Source organism: Muntiacus reevesi, chromosome 3 (assembly GCF_963930625.1).
Source record: "Muntiacus reevesi chromosome 3, mMunRee1.1, whole genome shotgun sequence".
Lineage (NCBI taxonomy): Eukaryota > Metazoa > Chordata > Mammalia > Artiodactyla > Cervidae > Muntiacus > Muntiacus reevesi.
Genome location: NC_089251.1, coordinates 192,331,248 through 192,348,747, shown reverse-complemented (window position 1 = coordinate 192,348,747; position 17,500 = coordinate 192,331,248). Strand labels below are relative to the sequence as shown.

At 42.1% G+C, this 17,500-nt stretch overlaps 1 pseudogene; it reads left to right on the top strand.

Annotated features, from left to right (window-relative positions):
* Positions 1 to 12,671: 12,671 nt before the first annotated feature.
* On the top strand, positions 12,672 to 15,852 carry LOC136164190 (solute carrier family 25 member 3 pseudogene; annotated as a pseudogene).
* The last annotated feature ends 1,648 nt before the right edge of the window (positions 15,853 to 17,500 follow it).

Below are 17,500 nucleotides of genomic sequence, written 5' to 3'. Positions count from 1 at the left end.
TATTTATGTCCTATATTTATTTACCCCTTACATAGGAAGCAAATAATCAGATTTCCCTCAGGAAAATATTTACTTCAGTTTGATTACATATGTAGATGATATTTGTGGAGATTCTCTGCCCAGTCTGAGGAAGAGATTTTGATATGACCATCTTGTTCTATCTTAGCTCTCTTAAGGATGGTTCTAAAACCCACCAAATTTTTTCCCAAACAACCTTGAATACATTTTCTCATTTTTCACTTTGACTTTCTTCTGGTTCTTGATGCTAATTCATTTCACCCAAGTCCTCACTCTAGTCTTTGGACTATTTATCTACTTTTTGATTCCTCGGTTCATCTTGTCTACCAGGATTCTGGCAGCTCCCAGACCAAGGTTATTCTTAGGCCTACTCCTCAGCCAGGCTTTGGTCACAGGCATGAATCCATGCCTTCTGCTAATGAAGCACATCCTTCCACATTCCTGTTTGACAATAAGAGAACTATTTTGACTGCTAATCTAGATGTCAAGGAGAAGCCAGATACTGGTCATACAAAACATAAGGGAGAAGACACAACTAACTGATAGATAGGTATTTCAAGGAATATTTTCAAGCCTTTTGATGACAAGTCATCTTCTCATTACATGAAACCTAGTGCACTAGTTGACCTCATTTCACTTATTTCTACTTTTAGCCTTAATTTTCACCTTTGAGTGGATGAGTCTCAGCATAAACTTTACCTTGAATTAGAAGAATTTTGTTCATTGCCAAGTACAACCTTTATTTTGAAATGTACATTTATAAATTCACTCTTCCAAAACTTTGTACCTAATGAAGATATGTTCCTGCATAAACCAATCAGAAGGAGCAGATATGTTAGGTGTCCCCTATAGTGAAATTGGTTTTTAAGGCATGAAATGTCTTGCAATTGAAAATAATAAATCATTACTAAGTTCTTGCTGTTTTTTCAAGTTAGGGGTTTAAGGAGGAAAACTTAAGTGATTAAGGAAATGAATTGAGAGAGAAAGATGAATGTTTAGACTTTCTATTACTAGCTTTGTGATAAAAAGCAAATTGCTCAACCTCTCTAGCTTCTGCTTGATTCTCTGTATTATGAGAATATTGATTTAAGATCATGGCAAGGGTTGAATTAAATCTCTCGAAATGGCTAAAGTGAGGTTCTGGAATGTGTAAGTGTGAAATAAATAGTAGCTACTTTTAGAAGGGACTAGGAATGGGTGGAATATGCAATAAAAAATTTGAAATACTAGGTACTTGAAAGTATCATTTTCTCCTTTAGTATCTACTTAAAATGAACAATGGCTTCCCAGGTGTACAGGTTTAAGTATCCACCAGCCAATGCAGGAGATGGCAAGAGACGGGGTTTCAATCCCTGGGTCTGGAAGATCCCCTGGAGTCGGAAATGGAAATCCGTTCCAGTATTCTTACTCAGACAGAGAAGCCTGGTGGGCTACAGTTCATGAGGTCTCAAAGAGCTGGACACAACTGAGCACATGTCCACATCTCTGACACAAAATGAGAGTGTACTGTACATCATTAATTTAGACATCGCCATAGCAGATTTATCATTCAAGTTTTTTTTTAATTGATCATCGCCTGGGAAATTGCATAGAAAATTGTATATGTTTACAAAGGAAATATCAAGAGTTAACCCAACTTAGCCTATCGCATAGAAAAGAAGAGGTAACAGAGCCCACAGCCCCAGATCAGTAAAGGAGCATTGTGAAATAGAACACTTACCTCCCCAGGCACTGTTGATAGATATGCAGCTGGAGACTCCAGACTCATAGGCACACCGTGAACTCTTGGGAGGCTCTGAAAATCTATCTACAGAATAAACAGCGTAGGTGAAAAGAGTTGAATCTTGAATAGAAAGCCATAGAGAGGAAAAGACTCATATGCTCCCCTCCAAAGAGTAACAGGGTTATTTCTGCTAATGATATGGTCCATTCATATGAATAGCATTTCATTCACTTTGAGAGCTCAAAGCTTCTCAGAAATCCCAGCCTGTACAGACCTTTTCTTGCATTTTTCTGTGTTTTTATGTTTCTTTATTATTTTCTTTACCAACTCTGTGACTAAGCTGGACCTGCAGAGCGTTTCACAAGGCAGTCTCTGTGGGTTCTTCTTTTCTTCCTAAATCAAAGGGCTTCATTGCAATAATTCAAATGTGCAGAAGTTTGTATTTTTTTCTAGGCACCGCATTCTAGACCTTGTTTCATTCTAGACTCCTTCTAGTCACATCCAGAGAAGACAATTTAAAAAGGAATTTCATGACAGTGGGAAGCTGATTTAGTTCCAGAATCTTAGTAATGAGATAATTGATTGGAGAAGCAGTGAGAGCAAAACACAGATGGAGAAATTCACCTCAACTGAGGTAGGAAAGAGGGAAGCTTTCTCCCTTTCTCAGAGAGAATGTTGAGTTTTGAGCATCACACTTGTCTCCCCATCCTACTTGTTTAAGTGCAGGAAGAGAGTGCTGCATTCTGGACCAGTTCCTCCCTGTTTTCAGCCCTTTGTTCTGCCTGAGCCTAACAACTACCAGGAAAGGACTGTGCAGCGAGGGCCATATCTTATTACTCTCCACTAAGATTTTTGAGGCAAAGCCCAGGCTTTTAAGGGAAAGAAGTTTCCTTACCTCAGTTTGTGTGAAACCTCACCCTGGATTTCATAGCTAAAAGAAATCTTGTCTCATTTCCTATATTAATCTCACCCCATTAAACGGAGATATTTATAGTGTCACATTTACCTGAGAAGCCTGTCAGGCTTTGAAAAAATCAAGAGTTTTTTTAATCTAGAAAGGGACATTTCTTTTTCAAGCAATAAGCTTTCTCAGTTTACAGGAATTTATTTTTAAACCAGGAAGTCTATAAAATGTAAAGCAAAGGTGTGACAAATAACTTTACTAATCAAAAGATGTATTTGATTAAGTAATATAAAAGCCTGAGTACTTAATGATAAATGATTATATTGACTGCATTGGTTATATTGACTGAATGCCTGAGCATTCAGACAGTAACACTTAAGTAGATTAGCTATAATGCCATTCCTAGCATCAAAGAAAGAGAAAAGCAATTTTCCTTGGGAAGAATTCAAATGTACATACCTGTTTTAAATAGCCTTCCATAAAATAAAGCTAGTGCCCAAAATACATTGCCTGTGTTGTTTTTTCCAAATGAAGCAAAATATTTGTTTGATTCTCTTATAAGGATCTTATATATTCTTAGTCGATCCATATATTTCCAGAGATCAACAATTATCTTGTTATTCTGCACTGGAAATTCTGAGATGTCTCCATCAGTTTGGTCCCAAAAAGGGGGGTAGATGTCATTTCCATGGGTGGTTGACCCTGGATCTGGGGCCAAGCCCAGAGGAAAAAAGCTCAGGAAGAGTAAAGTGGGGATCACCAAAGAAGACCACATCCTCTCACTGCCTGTTGTTCTTAAGCGTAAATCTCAAACAAAAGCAAGTTATATAGCAGATGGGAGGTAGTCCTTGGGCCAACTAGAGAATGATGAATATCTGAGCAGGTAAAACACTGACCAGCTAGAACCTGAATTAATGGGCAAATAAATGAGCATCTGCCAACATAGATTTAGTAATTAAAATTGCTAAAGGGTATTGCAAAACACTACAAATAAATCATTTGCACAGATAACTTTTTGCCAGTAGGCAATTATTTAATGTGGTTTAAATTACCTAAACATTATCATTTTTTCTAAAATATTGGATTAAATTTAACTCAAATACTTTCATTGTTTTCCAGTTTTATTGAGAAACAATTGGCATATATCATTGCCTAAATTTAAGCATACAGCTTTATAGTTTGATATACACATATTTTAAAATGATTATCACAATAGTTTCAGCTAGCATCCATCGTCCCACCTAAATACAATAAAAAGGAAAAGAAAGACAAAAAGGGAAAACACTTGTCTTGTGATGAGAACTGCTAGGATTTACTGTCTTCACAATTTTTTAATATATTATATAGCAGTGTTACCTATAGTTGTTGTGCATTACATCCCTAGTACTGATCTGTAGCTGCAAGACTGTACTTTCTGACCTGTCTCCTTCTGCTCTGGATTGTATGAGGTGCTGTGCATTTTGGATACGGATCGCCTGTCAGATGCACGGTTGCCCATGTTTCCCCCGTTGCGCACACTGTCCTCTCACTTTGCTGGTGGCTTCTGTGCTCGGTCGGGGGCCGCCTCGCTTGTTTATTCTGAGCCGTTCCTGCGCTTTCTGTGTGGATTCACGGCAGTGCCGACGGACCTCACGCCAGTGCGCTCGCTGCCTGTGTTTTTAGAGTTTCCTTCAAGGAATTTCATGTTCAAGTATTACGTTTAAGTCTTTGATTCCTTTTGAGTCAATCTTTATAAGAGTGTAAGATATGGGTTCAGTTTCATCCCTTCGCTTATGTTTATTCAATGATCCCAATTCTATTTATTGCAGAGATTGTCTTTTCTGCATTGAGAGTTCTTGGCTCCCTTGTCAGATCTTAGTCGAGTGATTATGCTTGGGCTTATTTCTGGATTCCCTATTCTGTTCCACTGGTCTATTTTTCTGTTTTTACATCAGTATCATAAACTTTTGGTGACTATAGATTTATAGTATAGCTTGAAATCAGGAAGTGTGATACCTTCTACTTCATTACTCTTTCTCAGGTCTTTTTTGGCTATTCTGCATTTTTCAGGGTTCTGTACAAATTGTAGGAATGTTTTTTTCTGCATCTTTCAGTTCCATACAAATTGTACGAATGCTTTTTTCTTATTTCTATTTAAAAAGAGATTGGAATCTTGATAAGATTTGCATTGAATTTATAGGTGGCTTTTTTAGTATCAACATTTTGACAGCATCATTTCTTCCACCCATGAGAAAAGGGTATCTCTCCATTTATTTATTTGTTCTTTGAGTTTGTTCATCAGTGTCTTATAATGTTCAGAATAGAGATCTTTCACCACTTGGGCTAACTTTACTTCTATGCATTTTAATTTTTTATTCTATTATTAATGGGATTGATTTCTGTATTTATTTATTTTTAATTGTGTTGTTAGTGAGTAGAGATGCTACTGATTTTTGTATGTTAATTTTGAGTCCCTCAACTTCACTGAATTCACTGTTAAGATGTCTTATACTCTGAAGTGTAGGATGGGCTTCAGCCTCATGTCTGTGTTTAGGATTCTCTCACTGCTGTCTTGTTCCTAAATAGATGTTAGCTCTTCTTCTGACAGAACTGCCTATGCCCTCCTCTTGGTGATCTCACTCTTCAATACCTTCATTTCTATCTTAAAGATATTTCCCAGGTGATGCTAACCCCCATCCACCAAAAGAGGACAAAACCATATTTTTCGCCTTGGGACAGATTAGTAGATGAAACTTAAAGCTTCTCTATGATCCAGAACAGTTTGTAATGCACCTTTTTGATTACTTGATAGCTTAGTGGTAGGAAGGCAAGAGAATTAGCATTTATTTACCTCTAATTACTTGCCCGGCCTTTAAAAATTACTATTCTATGCAATTTTGCAATTATATATATATATATATCTTCTTATCACTCTTTTAAAGATTATTAAAACAGGAAAAACAAACAAACAAACAAAACAGGGCCAAAAAAGACTTAGGCATATTGCTTTGTGCTTACATATGGACAGAAATTATGGTTGTGTCTAAAAAGTAGAGCTTTGTGCAGCAAACATGGAAGAGTCTTATCCAATGGTTAGTACACTCTTGTACTGTCTAATGTATCTTCGTGAGCAAGGCTTGAAAACTAGAAAAAAAACTTTTACATTTAATTTAATATACACACTTTTACTTAACCTTCAAAATAGATTAAAAAATTTAGATATCTGGCATGCAATCAAAAATTTTCTGCATGCCAAAATTAATAAAACATGACCAGTATTTGAAGAAAGAGCAATGAATAAAAACAAATACAGAATTGAAAATATATTAGAATATCAAATAAGAACTGAAAATTAAGGGAAATAAGTTTGATTGAATGTATAAAACCAGTCTAAGAAACTCAACAAAAATAAAGACTATAAGAGCCAAAGCACCTTATAACCAAATTATAAATATCAATTTCAATCCTAAAGAGAAAATTGAAAAATCAACCAGAACTAAAAAGTCACTGGAAACAATCAAAGCATGAGTGGTATCTTTAAATCACATAAAAGAAAAAATTACCTGCTCCCATACTCACTAAAAATTTTTTCAACAATGAAAGCTACATAAAGACTTTTAGAAACATATAAGTTCTAAAACAATACATCATAAATAAATGCTCACAACATGGAGTTATTAATGGATGTTCTTCAAGGAGAAGAAAGATGATGCCAGAAGACTACCAGACATAGTAAGTACATGTATAAATATATGAGATGTTTTTATTAATATTACTTAAGTCTCCAAGAGATTATTGACTGTTAAAAATAGCAATTTTGCTATCACAGCATTTGAAACATGTGAAAGTAAAATCTATAACAATAGTAGCATAAAAGGGAGAAATAGAAGTTTGTCTATCATCCAGGCAAAGATTATAATACGGAGAGGAACAAGAAAGAATGCCCCGTTTTGCCACATGGACGTGGGAATTCTAGCCAGAGTAATTAGGAGACAAATAAGTAGATAAATAGTATCTGAAATGGAAAGGAAGAAATAAAATTATCCCCATTCTTTGATGGTATAGTCTCATATGTGGAATAAGAGAAAGAATCCACAGGAGACTTCCACAAAATAGAGTTAGAACTAATAAACAAGTTCAGCAAAATCACAGGATATGAAATCAACAACAAAAACGAGGTATGTTTCTGTGAAGTTACATTAAGCAATCTGAAAAGAAAATTATTTACGATATTACAAAAAGAATAAAATGCTTATATTAGCATGCTCAGTCACTTAGTCATGTTTGACTCTTCATGGCCCCATGAACTGTAGCCTGCCAAGCTCCTGTCCATGGAATTTTCCAGGCAAGAATACTGGAGTAGGAGGCCATTTCCTACTCCAGGGGATCTGCCCAACCCATGGATCATACCCATGTCTCTTATATCTCCTCCCTTGGCAGGCAGGTTCTTTACAATACAACCTAAAGTAAACTTAAAGAAGCGAAAGACATGTATACTGAAAACCACAAAATGTGCCTGAAGTAAGTTAAAGTAGAGGCAAATATATGGAAAAATACCTGTGTTCATGAATTGGAAGACTTACTATTTTAATGAAGATGTCAAAACTATCCAAAATGATCTATAGAATCCCATTCATGTTTAGTGCAAAAACAGAAAAATACATCCTAAAATTTATTTGGAATCTGAAAGGACCTTGACAATCCAAAACAATCTCAACAAAAGAACCAACTTAGAGCCCTTATAAATCCTGATTTCAAGCCTTATTATAAAGCCATAGTAATCAAAACAGTATGACACTAATATAAAAGACACATAGGCTAATGGAAGGAAATAAAAACCCTAAAATGAATCCTTACATTTACAAATGATCTTCAGCAAGGTTTCCAAGACTATTCAATGGGAAAAAGACACTGTTTTCAAACCTTTGTATATGGAAAATTGGATACCAAATTGCAAAAGAATAAAGGTCGATCCTTACACCATTTACAAAAGGTAACGGAAAATGGAGCAAAGATCAAAAAGTAGGAGCTTTAAATAAAACTCCTAGAAGCAACCATTTGGCAAAACTTCAAGACATTGTATTTGGCAATGATTTATTGACTACGTGAGCTGCTTTTATTCACAACATGTCTGATACCAAATGTGTTGGGGTTTTTTCTCATACCAATCAATTCTTCAACTGATAATTCTATAATGTAATTCAATTTTGACACTAGCTATCCAGAGTTAACTTAAGACTCCTCTACTTAAGAGCTCGGTCCCACAAAACTTCTCAGATCAGATGCCAATCATAAGATCAGGCCCCTAGGTTGCTCACTCTTCTGTTTAACTTGACTATGAATTTAGAGGTGTTTCCAGAATCTACCTCTTTCAGGCTCAATAATTTGTTAGAATGGCTTGCAGAATTTGGGAAGGCACTTTATTTACCATTATAGGTTTGTTATAAAGAATAAAGCTCAGGAAGAAATAATGGGGAAATACGCAGAAAAGGTGGGGTGAGGGAAGTAGAGTTTCATGTCCTTTGTGTGCACTTACCTTTCCTAGCACTTCTGTTTTGTCTGAGGTGGGAACTCACTATTCCAGACTTTTTTGGGGGGATTTGAGGGGATAGAATTTCTTGATGAAATTACTGGCCATTAGCAGTTAATTTAATCTCCCACCCTTGGAGGTTGAAGATAGGACTGAAAGTTCTCAGTTTCTAATCAAAACTTGGTCTTTCTGGTAACTATTCAGTTCAGTTTAGCTTCTAAGCCGTTTCAACTCCGCGACCTCATGAACCGCAGCACGCCAGGCCTCCCTGTCCCTCACCATCTCCCAGAGTCCATCCAAACCCATGTCCACTGAGTCGGTGATGCCATCCAGCCATCTCATCCTTTGTCGTCCCCTTCTCCAGCTGCCCTCTGTCTTTCCCCAGCATCAGGGTCTTTTCAAATGAGTCATTTCTTCACATCAGGTGGTCAAAGTATTGGAGTTTCACCTTCAGCATCAGTCCTTCCAATGAACACCCAAGACTGATCTCCTTTAGGATGGACTGGTTGAATCTGCTTGCAGTCCAAGGGACTCTCAGAAGTCTTCTCCAACACCACAGTTCAAAGACATCAGTTCTCCTGCTCTCAGCTTTCTTTATAGTCCAACTCTCACATCCGTACATGACCATTGGAAAACCATAGTCATGACTAGATGGACATTGGCAAAATAATGTCTCTGTGTTTTAATATGCTGTCTAGGTTGGTCATAACTTTCCTTCCACGGAGTAAGGTTTTCCAATAAGTCAGCTGACATTTTTGATTGTTCAGAATGGGAGAAAACACTTGCAAATGAAGCAATGGAGAAAGGATTAATCTCCAAAATATACAGACAGCTCATGAATGCATGCCAAGTCGCTTCAGTCATGTCTGACACTTTGTGAACTGTAGCTCACCAGACTTCTTGGTCCATGGGATTCTCCAGGAAAGAACACTAGTGTGTGTTGCCATGCCCTTCTACAGGGGATCTTCCTGACCCAGTGATCGAAACCAGGTCTCCTGTGGCTTCTGCACTACAGGTGGCTTCTTTACACCAGGCCACTGGGGAAACCCCCAAACAACTTAGAATTCAATCAAAAAACAAACAAACAAATAAAAAACCAAACAAGCCAGTCAAAAAGTAGATGGAAGACCTAAACCTTTCTCCTAAGAAGACATACAGATGGCCAAGAGGCATATGAATTGCTCAACCTCACTAATTATTAGAGAAATGCAAATCAAAACTACAATGAGGTATCAACTCACACTGATTAGCATGGCCATCATTCAAAAATCTACAAACACTAAATGCTGGAGAGGATGTGGAGAAAGCGGAACCCTCATGTACTGTTGGTGAGAATGTAAATCAATACAGCCACTGTGGAGAGAAGTATGGAGGTGCCTTAAAAAGCTATAAATAGAACTAACATATGCACCAGCCAGCTCACATTGTGCAGGGACCCTGAGAAAACCATAACTCAAAAGGAAACATGTACCCCAATGTTCATTGTTACTCAGTTTACAACAGTCAGAACATGGAGACAACCTACATGTCTGTCCACTGACATCTGAATGAGTGAAGACATGGTGCATCTATACAAAGGAATATCACTGAGCATGAAAGTAACAAAGTTAGGGCATTTGTAGAGACGCGGTTGGACATACAGTCTGCCATACAGAGTAAAGTAAGTCAGAAAGAGAAAAACAAATATCATATATTAATGAAAATATGTGGAGCCTATAAAAATGGTACAGATGAAACCATTTCCAGGGCAGGAATAGACATGCGGATGTAGAGAATGGATACATGGACATGGGGGGCGGGAGAAGGGGAGGATGGGATAAACTGGGAGATTGGGACTGACATATATACACTACCATGTATAAAATAGAGAGCTAATGGGAGCTTGGTATGAAGCAAGGTAGAGAGCTAATGGGAGCTTGGTATGAAGCAAGGGAGCTCAGCTTGGTGCTCTCTTATGATTACATGTGTGGGATGGGGTGGGGTGGGGATGGAGGTCTAAGAAGGAGGGGATATATGACCACCTGTAGCTGATTCAATTCATTGTACACCAGAGACTAACACAGCATTGGCAAGTAATTGTACTCCAATAAAAATAAAGGAGGAAAAAACCCCCAATCAAACAAAGGAAGCAGGCGTTGTGCTAGACACTAGGACCATAAAACTGCAAAAGACATTGTTCCTGTTCCTTGGAGCTCAGTCTGTGGAGAGATACTGATAAGCAGATAAGTGACCATAGCTTATACAAAGAGAGCTATCATAAGTACAGAGTACCATGAGAACGGAGAGGGAAACACAGCTGAGAAGGAGAGTCAGGGAGTGTTTCTTACACTACAGTCATATGATTTGGAAAGGACCTCATTCCTCACTTAGATGCTACTCTTCCCTAGGACAGGGAAACAATAGCATTCAGTGTGTGATGGCAGGAGAGAGAGATGGAAGGGGGAAGATAAGGTGGAAGTCTTCTGGACAAATTACCTAAATATCAACTACAAGGAAGAAATGTCATATATCCATGTCCGGGTGACAATTTATGTGGTTGAAAAACCTGCTTATATTTATTTGAGCCCAGGTCTTATTTCCATTAAATTTGTAAGCAGTGTATTTTTGCGTGTATAATATTCACTTAAATATCATAAGGAGGTAACTCTAGGAAAGGTTGTTATAATATTTTGTAAGCTGATTAATAGTTTATCTTGGTGGAGAATGGCATCATTAATGAGAAAACCATACAAGGTTTGTTTTATTCGTGCTTTAAAAACATATAAGTGGGTATAAATTTGTAGCTGCTTTATGTTACTCTACTTAATAGTGTGAGGTGAGCAGAAGTAATGCAACTTAGATTAAGGAGTAGGCCTTCCTACTTGGTAAGATTATCAGGTAGCTTTCGCTTAGCAATGACCACTGTTTGCCAATTAGAACCAATTAGCTTTCACTTAATACTGACCCATGTTTGCCAATTAGGAAATTAGGAACAGGGCGGAAACCCCCAGGGAAGTCTCGCCTGCGCGAAAGATTCGACCAATGAAATTGCTTTGCAAACGTGTAACCAATCCGCTTCTCACCCTATAAATTTGTGTAACAACTTGGGACGGGGTTCTCTGACCTGCACCACTGCATTGGTTGCAGCAGGGAGTCTTGACTCGAGTCAGTAATAAACATCCCTTTCTGCGAGTTGCATTGTCTTGGAGGCCTTCTCTATTCCCGCTCAGGGATTCAGACATTGGGCATAACATTTGAGGGCTTGTCTGGGATTCCTTTACTGGGGGAAGAGAATACTTCCAGGACGGAGGGGAAGGATAGTTAATAGCACCGGTGCTCAGGAAAACACAGGGGGCCCGAAAACCCAGTGCTGTGTTGTCGGCTGTCTGTGTGTTTGTCTATAGCTCTCCGTGTTTGTGTGTGTGCCAGCATTGTCTCAGGCAGGACAGGAAGTCCAGAGTAAATCCGGGGCCCTGCTGTGAACCAGGAAGGTGTCTGCACAGGAAAGTCCAGAGTAAATCTGGGTCCCTGTTGTAAAGCAGGAAGTTATTTGGCACAGGAAGTCCAGAGTAATTCCGGGGCCCTCCTGTGAAGCAGGACGGTATGTGGCACAGGACGTCCAGAGTAATTCCGGGGCCCTGCTGTGAACCAGGAAGGTATCTGGCACAGGAAAGCCCAGAGTAAATCCGGGGCCCTGCTGTGAAGCAGGACGGTATCTGGCGCAGGAAAGTCCAGAGTAATTCCAGGGCCCTGCTGTGAACCAGGAAGATATCCGGCACAGGAAAGTCCAGAGTAAACCCGGGGCCCTGATGTGAAGCAGGAAGGTATCCGGCACAGGAAAGTCCAGAGTAATTCCGGGGCCCTGCTGTGAACCAGGAAGGTATCTGGCACAGGACGTCCAGAGTAATTCCGGGGCCCTCCTGTGAACCAGGAAGGTATCTGGCACAGGAAAAGTCCAGAGTAATTCTGGGGCCCTGCTTTGAACCAGGAAGGTATCTGGCGCTGGAAAATCCAAAGTAAATCCGGGGCCCAGCTGTGAAGCAGGGAGCTATCTGGCACAGGAGAAGTCCAGAGTAAATCCAGGGCCCTGCTGGGAACCAGGCAGGTATCTGGCACAGGAGAAGTCCAGAGTAAATCCGGGACCCTGCTGTGAAGCAGGAAGATATCTAGCGCAGGAAGTCCAGAGTAATTCTGGGGCCCTGCTGTGAAGCAGGAAGGTATCTGGCACAGGAGAAAGCTTTCTCCAGCCGGCGTAAGGCTGAGGCCAGCGAGCGTGCTGGAAGGCAGCCGGCTCTGTGGGAAGGAGAGTTCCTCTCCTGATCCCGACTCTGGTCAGGGGGCCCGAAAACTCAGCTCTGTGTTATCGGCTGACCTTTGTCTGTCTGTGTGGTTGTCTTCGGCTCTCCGTGTTTGTCCGTGTCTGTGTGTATGCCGACATTGTCTCTGGTCCTACTCTTTTCAGGAGTTTCAGTGCTGCATCCAACTCCTACTCTCTTCAGGAGTTTCAGTGAACAGGGGAGCAGTTGTGGGGGTTATTGATGAGTCCTGGCCAGGGTTACACTCTGGCGGACTCTGAAGGCCCTCCAATAAGTGAGCCTCAGTAACTAGAGCCCAACCAGGTGAAACTCTCCTTTCACTACGATTGTTAGCAGCTGTTGCAGGAGCGAATCCTGGTTGAAGCATGGAAACGGGTCCCAGGGGCCAACGGGAGGCCAATCGCCCAGCCTCATCTCGTGGACGAGGGGTTTCCTCTGTTGCAGCCTAACTGGGATTTTGAGCGAGCAGAAGGTAGGGAGCTTCTTCGAGTGTACCGCCAGACTCTGATGGCTGGCCTGTGGGCCACAGCAAGAAAGCCGACAAATTTGGCAAAGGTAAATTTAGTAAGGCAAGAGCCCACTGAGAGCCTGGCAGCCTTCCTAGAGAGGCTGATGGAAGCTTTCAGGCAATATACACCTATGGACCCACAGGCTGAGAAGTCACGCGCTGCAGTCCTGTTAGTGTTTGTACATCAGGCAGCCCCAGATATTAGGAAAGATAGAGGGATTGGGAGAATAGATGATACAGGATTTATTGAAAGCAGCTGAAAAGGTATTTAATAATAGGGAGACCCCAGAAGAAAGGGAAGAACGAATTCAACAGGAGGAAAGGGAATTAGCTGAGAAGATCAGGAAGGAAGATAGAGAATATAGAATGAGAGAAAAGCGGAAGAACCAGAGGGAGCTAGCCCAGATTCTTTTTTCAGGGATAAAAGCGGGAACAGAATTGAGGGAACCTTGAGACCCCTGGGTGAGAGAAAAACAGAAACCAAAAAAGCAGGCCCTAAAGAAAGATCAGTCTGCCTACTGCAGAGAACAGGGGCACTGGAAAAACGAGTGCCCTAAGAGGGACCTGAGGAGAGGTACGACTCAAAGAGAGAAAATCTCCCATGGAATTCGAGTTCTATATTTGGGGGAAGACAGTGACTAGGGGAGTCAAGAAGTGGCACCCTTCCCCACGTCCTGGGTAACGATGGCATTCCCTGTGGATATGTTGGATAATTGCAGTCATGAGGAACTGGAAAATTCTGCTGAAGATTACATGTTAGATCTGAGGTGTTGGGACCCTGAAAATCTGGAATATTTTCCTACTAGCCTGTCAAATGTAGGCTTTGTACCTCTCTACGGTGGAGATCAGACCCAGACTCACTCACAGCTGTGGCACTTTACCTTGCTGATCAGTGGTGGGCTATTGATGATATTGTGAAAACATCTGTCCCTTCTAGAGAGAGGCTTAAGCAGGTGAGAACTCTTGGGGAGAGAGTGGTTAAAGCAGGGAATGGAGAGAAATGAGATCCCATTCTTGTGTCATAGCAGTACTGATTATGATAAGATTCTGTGGAAGAGGAGAGGCCATTGGGTTTTATTCAGTGAAGCCTACAGAGCTGGGAGAATGACAGTCATGGATGGACATGGACACCCAATACATGTCTTATCCCTAGCCTTAAGAGATGAATAAATACCCGTTGGCCTGGGCTGAAAGGGCAGGGATGGGACTGGCCAAACAGAGACATCCAGTCATCATTGAGCTAAAGGTCGTGGCAACTCCTGTGAGGGTGAGACATTACCCCATGAGCCAGGAAGTTCGCCAGGTGATCACTCCCCACATTCGATGTCTCATGGATGCCGGAATTCTCAAGTGGTGCCAATCACGTTGGAACACAACCTTACTGCCAGTGAAGAAGTCAGGGGGGACAGATTCAACATACAGATGAGTGATATACACCCCACTGTCCCTAACCCGTATACCCTACTGAGTAGTTTGATGCCTGAGTACACTTGGTACACTAAAGATGCCTTTTTCAGCCTACCCCTGGCGGCCAGAGCCAGGAGATATTTGCTTTTGAGTGGACCGAGGGGGAAGATCAACCGGTACCCGCCTCCCACAGGGGTTCAACCTTGTTGAATGAGGCTCTTAGTGAGGATCTCTACGAATATCGGACTTGCCACCCAGAGGTCCTTCTGCTACACAAATAGCCTGGCAATAGGTCACCTATTTGGGGTATAAGATCAGGCAGGGGCAAAGGTGGCTAACCCAGGCCATGAAGGAAACAATATTGCAGATACCAGAGCCCAAGACCCCCCGCCACGTGAGAGAGTTTCTGGGGACTGTTGGATATTGCAGACTGTGGATAATGGGGTTTGCTGAGCAGGCCCGGCCCTTGTATGAGGGAAGTAAAGAGACCGCAAACTGGACTTGGACTGAGCCAATGAAACAGGCTTTCCAGACACTCAGATGGGCCCTACTAGAAGCCCCAGCCCTTGCCCTGCCTAACCCAAATAAGCCATTCCAGCGAGATACTGGCTGAGGCCCTGGAGGCACAAAAAGACTTAACTGATGTACCCCTAGACAACAGTGAGCTAGTATTGTTCACCGATGGGAGCAGCTATGCAAAAGATGAGCAAAGGAAAGCTGGAGCCGCCAAGGTAGAAATATGTCTCCGTGAAATTTTATGCACTGTGTGGCTTTGGTGGGGTCTTAAGTTGTGGTCTGACACACACCACTCTTGTTCCTCTGGATTTAGTGAAATGCTGTATGCAGGTGGACCCACAGAAGTACAAGGGCATTTTTAATGGATTTTCAGTTACACTCAAAGAGGATGGTTTCCGTGGTTTGGCCAAAGGATGAGCCCCGACCTTCATTGGCTACTCCCTGCAGGGACTCTGCAAGTTTGGCTTTTATGAAGTCTTCAAGGTTTTGTACAGCAACATGCTTGGAGAGGAGAATGCCTATCTGTGGCGCACATACTGTATTTGGCTGCCTCTGCCAGTGCTGAAATCTTTGCTGACATTGCTCTGGCTCCTATGGAAGCTGCTAAGGTTCAAATCCAAACCCAACCAGGTTATGCTAACACTCTGAGGGATGCAGCTCCCAAGATGTATAAGCAAGAAGGCTTAAAGGCGTTCTACAAGGGGGTTGCTCCTCTTTGGATGAGACAGATACCATACACCATGATGGACTGTTGCTGATTCCGTGGTGTCTGTGTTGAATAAAGAGAAGGGTAGCAGTGCCTCTCAGGTCCTCAAGAGACTTGGATTTAGAGGTGTATGGAAGGGACTCTTTGCCCGCATCATCATGATCGGCACTCTGACTGCACTACAGTGGTTTATGTATGATTCTGTGAAGGTTTACTTCAGGCTCCCCCGCCCTCCTCCCCCTGAGATGCCAGAGTCTCTGAAGTAGAAGCTTGGGTACACTCAGTAGAAAGCAAATATGGACTGAATCTGCGTGTTGATCAGTGTTTGAGGAAAATACATCTGGATGAGAGATAATCCAGGCTTGCAAAGCGTGCCAGCTGATGAGGACAGGGAAAAAGCAGCACACGGGTATGAGGTACCGAGCGGAAGAGCCAGGGCAACACTGGGAGATAGATTTCACTGAGGTAAGGCCAGGCAAGTCTGGTAGATACCTTCTCGGGGTGAGTGCAAGGGAGAGCTTAGAGGAGATAGTGCCTAGGTATGGGCTGCCAGTGACTATGGGCTCTGATAATGGGCCTGCCTTTGTGAGTCAGATTGTACAAGGGCTAGCCCAAGCTCTGGGAATGAAATGTAAATATAATCCCCAGAGCTCAGGACAGGTTGAGAGAATGAATACAAAGTTAGCAATAGAGACTGTCGGGGACTGGGTGATCCTCCTTCCCTTCGCACTCTTTCAGGCGCGTAACACCCCTTATAAGCCGCCCTTTTGAGATTCTGTATGGAAGACCTCCTCCTCTGTGTATTAAAACCTAGATGCAAAGGCCCTTATGTTGTTCTCCTTACCACTCCTACTGCTGTCAAGGTCGACGGGATTGGACCCTGGATTCACTGCAATCACGTGCGGCAAGCCACACTGGAAGAACAGGAAAAAGCGCAAGCAGAATGGAAGACGAGTCATCACCCGTACTGAAACTCGTCCGCCGGGAGCTCTTCTAATTCTTCTGCTATACAGCGACTCATGAGCTGCTCAACGAGACCTCAGGTATCCACCGTCTGAACACCTGGTGGCCAGACCTTTACTTTTACTTAAGGGGAATCTTCCCCAGGGAAGGACCCTGGGGGAAGTACCCACAATTCGGGCCATGGGGAGCCGTGGGCACCGCGAGCTTCCCGTGCCCGGGCAAGCCTGTTGTGGCATGGAAAGCTTATTGCAGGAGCTGGAGCTGTGTAACCTCTTGTGATGGGCCCCGGGAATGGGAGTAGGAAACAGAGATTTGGTAGCCCCGTGTGTGGCGCAATCCATAGGGCCAAGTACTTCAGATATGGGTGCAATTTAACCAAGCTTCACTACCTCTGCAAGAGGAAAGAGAGAACGGGAAACCCAGAAGAGATGGTTTGAGTCTTGGTTTCAACACTCCCCATGGCTGACTCCACCCTCCTGGGTCCACTTATAGTGTCAGTGGCTCAAGATGGAAAAGAGGAATATTCCTCTACTTGAACAACAGACAGGGAGGAATGTGAGGCGAGCAGAAGTAACGCAACTTAGATTAAGGAGTAGGCCTTCCTACTTGGTAAGATTATCAGGTAGCTTTCGCTTAACAATGACCACTGTTTGCCAATTAGAACCAATTAGCTTTCACTTAACACTGACCAATGTTTGCCAATTAGGAAATTAGGAACGGGGCGGAAACCCCCAGGAAAGTCCCGCCTGCGCGAAAGTTTCGACCAATGAAATTGCTTTGCAAACGTGTAACCAAACCGCTTCTCACCCTATAAATTTGTCTAACAGCTTGTGCTCGGGGCTCTCTGACCCACACCACTGCGTTGGTTGCGACAGGGAGTCCTGACTCGAGTCAGTAATAAACTTCCCTTTCTGCGAGTTGCATTGTCTTGGAGGTCTTCTCTATTCCCGC